Here is an 8,024-nt window from a genome sequence, read left to right on the forward strand (position 1 = left end):
ACCCCTTTTATAGCCGGCAATTGTATGTGTGATACTTCATAACTAGTAGTGGTGGTGAGATTATATTTGATCATTGGTGTGCCTTAGCCCCCTTAGAACATGGCCTATTTTCTGGCCCATCCAGAAAAAGAAACAAGATTTAGCATGTTTGTCTGGACTATAGACCAAGAGAATGAAAGATGATAAAAATCAAGCATTCTGCGTTAGTTCTGGCAGGCGGTGAAGTCAAGCCTGCCGTCAGCAGTCAGTTTCTTATTGGCTATGCCAAACCCAGCCCACATCAGCTGATCCGCTCAGCTGATTGTTCCATTAGGCGAGTTTTTGATGGCGCAGAGCTGCGCAGCACTGAACAGCACAAGATGCACGTGGTTAAAAATCTGTCCACGATGGTCTAGATGGGTGTGTTTATGACTCGGCAGTCGCTATCACATGGCCTTAACTCATCGTGGGAGCAAGGCGGAGCAAGGTGGCTGCTGAGCAGCGGCGCAGCAGCTCTCTAGGTACTGCGGAGCCTAGACCTTGCCTTCATGACGTCAGGACTTTGCCCTAATTGGCTTTTACATCCCTGACGTATGTGCAGGTGTTTAGATGCCTCTTCATATCCACAAGGGTCCGTGCCTCATGCAGGGTTGCCAACTCTCACGCTCCCGCCGTGACACTCACGATTTCAGCATCAATCTCACGCTCTCACGCAGACACAAGAAATGTCACGCCAAAATCCATTCTTCTTTTTCTTCAACCCGTTCATAATCAGTTGGTGACTAGACCGCAGCAGAGCATATTGTAGACAGAAGACGAACTTAAGGCATGTATAGGCTCTTTAGATCAATAGCAGGTATAGGTCTAATATCTGTCTACAACGTTCTCAGTGCAGAGAAATTATTTGCGGCGGGCGAAGTTCAAAATGTATGAATTTAATTGCAGCGGAAACAAAAAAAAAACATTCATGTTCGTGAGGAGCGCAGTAAAATTGAAGGATATCTTGGCTATTTGTCCAACGACACAATAAATTGCTGTGCTGCGATCTCAACAACTGCTTGACAAACGCAAACACTCATGTTTTGCCTTGCAAGTGGACAAGGCCACTGACAGTAACAAAGGTGGTTTAGTTATGTCCGCTGGCCATCGTAACAGGGGTTATACATTTCACAGTGTTCTCCCTCAGTATCTCATCTGTCTTATATTACATTTTTAGCCTTGTGTGACTTGATCCACTTGGCCATTTAAGTCCCTCAATTTAGTTGCCTTCATTTTTGACAACTTTTGGACATATTCTAAGGGATCAATAAAGAGTAAAAATGGGATATAACATTTTTATCCTGTTTACAGGATGGCAATCCGATCCCTCAAACAGAAAAAAATGGGTTTAAACCCCATCTTGTCCTTCTAAGAGGTTCATACAAATCAAACCAACACCTCCTTCAGCCAAGACCATTTTTAATTTTTTCTAACTTCAGACATGTAGGCCTACTGAGGGGATATTAAAATGGACAGGTCGTATCTACCACATTCACATGGTCTACAAAGTGTCATACTAATGCAGGAAAAAAGAATTGTTGGATTTGCATTTCATCTTGTCCTTGAAAAAAGGCAATAAAATTGTTATTTTTAGGAAAAAATGCCATGTTGGCCAACTTCGAAATACAAAATTTACCATCTCAATTTTTTTCAACATGTTCTCTTCCTCATGGACTATATGTAAAGTTTTAAAAATGTGAGTGCTATCCATTCATGACCATAAGAGAACAAAAACAGGCTTTTTGTTTTTCATTGCTTTAAAAAAAATATGGGTTTGTTTCGACTTTAAGTCTTCAATGGTGGGAAGGACTGTATTTTTTTTGTGATATTGGACAACTAAACAAGGTACTGCCCCAGTGTTGAAATTTTTAGAAAATAATATGGTAGCCTTAAGACAGGAGAGGGGTGCTCATTAAATACAGGCATTTTCAGCTTTTTTAGGACACGTCTATCCACATTTGAAGAGCCATATCTCAGAAACTTCACAAGATACCAAGCTAACATTTTGGTTTTCTTCTAATGAGACATGGAGGAACATTTGGACCACAAATCAGGAAAAACTGAGGACCATGGTGTCGGACCTGTTCCAACTGATATGGAATTGCCCATACAGCGGCCATCTTGAATTTTTGGCCAAAATGTAACATGCCCCAAGTCTTAATCTGTTCCAAAAGGGGTTCTGACCAGGAATCCATTGAGAAAACTTTGACCACAGACTAGGCCCAATAGTCTATCTCTGCAGTTTGAATAATGGCCATGGCCGTCTGAGCGCCATCAGATGTGTGAAGAGTGTTCATGCTTATAGAGTTCCCAGACACCATCTCTCCAAAGGGTCTAAACATGTATTTTGATCTTAAACCCTTCTTTTGATATTTCCACCATAGTGTTCCGTATGACAGCTAATTATAAACTCCTACTGTATACACTTAATTTCTATATTTATTGTGATTCTATTGCTATTTCATGCATTTTTGCACAATATTTCTGCACTGGTGTTTTGCCAGCACATGCATTTTGCACAATGTTGTAATGCAATGAGATTTGGGCCTAGAAGCTGTGCTGATTGCCACCCATGGGTGCACCCCGCCTGTTTAAGGCAAGTGCTTGATTACTAGGCCTATCGGTCATGTGATATAGGCCTTCTATGCCAGTTCCTACTTTGCCTGATGAAGATCTGTTGATGGAAACGTTGCCTTTTAACAAATAAATAATTATTTTGGATCCATTGCAGTGTGCAGACCATCACCTTTACTTTTTGACACGTTTTTTGTCTGGCACCTGTCTAAACATTTTTTTGGATGTGTGCACCCGTCTCTCCAAATGTTTCCAGATCGAGCAATAACCTTTACATTTCACACTGCCATGGCTCCACCCCACCCCCACCTGTTGTCCTTTGTGGAATGTGAGCAGTGTGAGGTATAACCATGTCCACCTGAGGACCATCAGGTGTGTGAAGAGAACTCATACATATGGAGTTCCCTCCCACATCAGATTAGCATTCCAATAGCCCTTGCAGCTGATTGGTTAGGTATGAATTCTAGAGGCTAATGGGGCAGGCAAAAGGACTATATTATGAACACAACAGACTGGGGTCTCAATACTGAAGTCACCTTTGGTACACCTAACTACAGGACTACATCTGCCTTTGTATTGAAGGAGTGTTTGATTGCTTTTATTCTCTAAACTGACATTTGAAATGGCAGGATCTGACCAGCTCACGGTAGTGAAGAAGGAGCGTGAAGAAGAATTTGATGATTTCCTACAAGAGTATCTGTTTACAACTCAGAAAGAGAAAGAAGTGCCTGGACTGGATCATGAATGTAAGACTGAAATACTCATGTCATCAGAGGAAATGAAAAAGGAAGATATAGCTTCAGATCTTCATGATGACACAGATTTGTTTCCAAAAGGTGAGTTTCTGAACAGTTTGCAATATGATAAAAAAAATGCAAAAAAATTAAAATAAGTACAAATACAAAAAAAATGAATATACTGTACATTATTACAAACACTCGATTTGTTATTATGTTGTAGGAGACATTCAAAGGAATCAAGCTATTAAATCAGAACACAAGAAGGAAAAGCACTCATGTAGCCAGGAGCCGTCATACCAGAAATTACCACAGGAGTTGGAAACCAGGAAGGAGCTGCTCACTGGCCATCAGATTACACATTCTGGTGACAAACTACATCAATGTTCTCAGTGTGGAAAAGCATTTATTAATAAGTACACTCTTAAGAAACATCAGAGGATCCACTCTGGAGAAAAGCCACATCAGTGTTTACAGTGTGGAAAGGCCTTTACACAGATGTGTAATCTCAAGACACATCAGATTACACACACTGGAGAAAAGCCACATCAGTGTTCACAGTGTGGAAAGGCTTTTACACAAAAGGGTGATCTCAAGAATCATCAGAGGATCCATTCTGGAGAAAAGCCACATCAGTGTTTGCATTGTGGAAAGGCCTTTACACAGATGTGTCATCTCAAGGTTCATCAGAGGATCCACTCTGGAGAAAAGCCACATCAGTGTTTACAGTGTGGAAAGGCCTTTACACAGATGTGTAATCTCAAGATACATCAGAGGATCCATTCTGGAGAAAAGCCACATCAGTGTTTGCAGTATGGAAAGGCCTTTTCACAGAAGAGTGATCTCAAGAAACATCAGAGTACACACACTGGAGAAAAGCAACATCAGTGTTCACAGTGTGGAAAGGCTTTTACACAGAAGTGTAATCTCAAGATACATCAGAGGGTCCATACTGGAGAGAAACCACATCAGAGTACACACACTGGAGAAAAGCCACATCAGTGTTCACAGTGTGGGAAGGCTTTTACACAAAAGGGTTATCTCAAGAATCATCAGAGGACCCATACTGGAGAAAAGCCACATCAGTGTTTGCAGTGTGGAAAGGCCTTTACACAGAAGTGTAATCTCAAGATACATCAGAGGGTCCATACTGGAGAGAAACCACATCAGTGTACCACATGCCCAAAAAGATTCTCAACAGCTCAAAACCTTTCTAGACATCAGATTACACACACTGGGGAAAATTTATATCCATGTTCACAATGTGGAAAGGCCCTTTGCTTATAACTCTTCTCTCAAGAAACACCAAATGATCCATACATGATAAAACATTACCAGTATTCTTAATGTGACAGGACTTTCACACAACTGGCTCAATTGAAGACACCGGAACCTACTGGAGAACTGAGTGACAATTTGATGTGATTTTTCTCTAAAACAAAGAACTGAAATGAAATGTCAGGACACCACATCAGTGTCAACGAGGGAAAGCAGTTATTACAATATCTCACTTCAAGATGAGATGATCCCTTCTGAAAAAAAAGACAGAACTGAGTAGCCAGCAGTTCAACTATAAAGGTGTTAGTGCGTGATAAAGTCTTCATTACAAGATCGAAAATTAAAAGACATTTGCAGGGGAGTTTACGCAACTAGAAAAAATGGCTGTCTATACAAAAGTAGTCTAATGCTAACTGATTGTGTGATGCTACCAATTGTGCATTGATTTGTAGTGGAGTATGTTTTAATTTTGAAAGGTTGACCTCATGCTTTTGTCTTTGTAGTTGATGCTGAAGGCATTAAACGTTTGGCACAGTCTTGCCAGCACCCTGAACCTCAGTGTCCATGTTTATTTTCTTACTGCCATCCCACTCTAGTAATGGCGAATGCTGATGTTCATAGTAGTCACACAATGTAGAGGTACTATCAGACACTATACAAACATAATAAAACATACAATCTAAATGTGTTCTGACTCTCAGCATTTGAGGAACCAGATGCAACTAGATTGCCAAAAAAATTAACACCCCTTTTATAGCCTGCAATAGTGTGTGAAAATTCATAATTAGTGGTTGTGAGATTATATTTGAACATTGGTGTGCCTTAAGGCTGGCTTACATTGCACGATTTTGGTCTGTTTTAACAGTCGGCGACTAAATTTCCAAAATCGGGCAGAAATCTTTAGCCTGACTCTCGCCAGACCCTTGTAGTTCCGCCATGCTCCACCAGAGGCGTTTCGCTGAGCTCCACACAAGGGTCTGGACGCGAGGGCAATCCAAACCTCTGCCAGTGATAAAAAAATGAGCAACCAATCAGGAGCGCCGAAGCGAGTGTTTGATTCAAATAACAATGGCGGCACGCAGCGAGGAGTCTTGTGCTGACATTGATTCTGCTATTTCAACCGTTTTGTCGAGTATTCATTCTTTAAAAGATTAACAGAGAATAGTTTTGAAGGCATTCATTGGTGGCAAGGATGTCTTTACTCTTCTTCCGACCGGGTTTGGCAAGAGCTTAAAGAGGCCTAGCACGTCATTCAAGATAACAGGCAAGTGGTTTATCAAATCACATGCGAGGATGTTTTACAAGGACCCGCCTTCATAAATACATCTCCTATCGAGAAGTCCAATATCCTTGTGTGAAGCAGACAGCGAACTACTTTTTCTAGTTTTGCTGTTACGACAATATGAAACATGTTTGATATTATCGGAAGTCTTTTCAGTCGTGGCTCATGCAAATAGTGACGTGAACATTAAAAACCAATAGTGACCTCGGACGAACACGAAACAGGAAGGGGCAAAATAGGCGACAGCTGTAGCCTATATGATTATTTGTCATGTCATTTCTTATAATTTATTAGTCGGCTATTCTACGTGACACAACAACTTTATATCTGTAAGTGATGTCACACATCAAACAATGCTGCAGAAACGCGAAAAAAATACTTTGATATGAGTAGGCTATCATGTGAGTTCCTGTTGATGATGACGTGTAGCCTAGTGCACGATGGAAATAATTTGAAGGAATCTACCAGCAGTCTTGTAAATAGTGACCCACAGTGCAAAATCCTAATCTGAGACTGGCCTGTGACTAGACTGTGACTAAAAACTCAATGAATTGTCTTTAGATGTGAGAGGGTCTGAGACTGTAGTCTTTCAAAAATCTTTTCCAAATCTTTGCCAAGTCTGTCAATGTAAGGTAGGCTTAATCCGACATTTAGACCATCTGGCCTATCCAGAAAAGAAACCAAATTTAGCATGATTGTCTGGACTAGACCAAGGAAATGAAAGATAATGAAAATCAGGCATTCTGCGTTGGTTCTGGAAGGCCGCGAAGTCCAGCCCGCCACGGCTGTCAGTTAATTATTGGCTATGCCAAACCCAGCCCACGTCAGCTGTTCTGCTCAGCTGATCGTTCCATTCTCTTGCAAGTAGTCTCTCTCACAAGGGCACCTTATTTAAGCTGCGTCAGTCTGCATTGCTTTCTCTGCTCGCTGCTTTGCCACCCACCACCTCCCCAGCTCCACCTCAAAGTGATTCACTTAAATAATGACACACTGTACTGTTGTCTTTGTTGCTTGCTCTGTCCGGGGGAAATAGAGTTACTCTCCCAGTTTAAACTGGGTAGTCCCCTGAAGATTCTGCTGTTCCCTGTCTAGGCTTTCCATGGAGCTCATGGAAAGACAGAGAGCTTCCTCTGAACAGAGCCATACAGCAAAATACAAAATATAATTGGATCTTTAAAGATACTTCTCTCTTGCATTTGACCCAAGCGGTCCTGACAGAATTACACTGAAAGTACCCAAGGGGTTAATCATAGCAAGTTCACACCTCCACCCATCCTCCTGCTCTCCTTTATCTCTGCAGTTTGAATAATGGCCATGGCCGTCTGAGCGCCATCAGACGTGTGAAGAGTGCTCATTCCTATATGGAGTTCCCACCCAGAATCCTTTGTCATTATGATTGGCATTATAGCCTTTTCAGATAATCTGTTTGGGTTTAATCCAAAATTATAAAAGCAAAAGAAAAGGGAGGAGGCATGACTTAAATTAACAAAAGTTGTTTGGGCATAAAAATGCTTCAGAGTAAAGCCTCCCTCAGTGTGCTCAAGTGAAATGTAGTTTCCTTAGAAGCTTCTATTCTGTCTATTATGTCTGATGTGTTACAGATGAGACTAGTAGACTATGTGATGTGTAATTTAATAACTGTATTGAGTGGCATGGTTTTGCCATTGGTTGATGATGGAGTTGTGTGTATGGGTGTGGGTATTTAAAATAGGCATGGATCACATTGTCACCTGAACACAGTGATAAGACACTATGCTGAAATATGACATTTTGTAGCAGATGCTTTTATCCAAAGCAGCATAGAGCAAGAGTTGATAATCAAGAGTGCAGAATAATTACACTGCAAAAACTGCTTATCTAATAAAAACATGTGTTACTAAGCTTATATCAAGATCAATAACACTTTGACTTATTTTAAGATGTGTCATCCTGAAAACAAGCACATTTGTCTACTGATGCGTTGCACTGCATCTGTCAATACTATTACTAGATGATAGGAATACCAACATTATACTGCAGGTATGTTTCAGGTTGGAAAGAGGAGCACAGTCACAGCTGTGGCAGTTCAACAGAAACTGAAATGTCTCTTTAGCAAACAATACAAAGAAAACTTGAGCTAGTAGAACAAATCTCTG

Source organism: Sardina pilchardus, chromosome 4 (assembly GCF_963854185.1).
Source record: "Sardina pilchardus chromosome 4, fSarPil1.1, whole genome shotgun sequence".
NCBI classification, from domain to species: Eukaryota; Metazoa; Chordata; class Actinopteri; order Clupeiformes; family Clupeidae; genus Sardina; species Sardina pilchardus.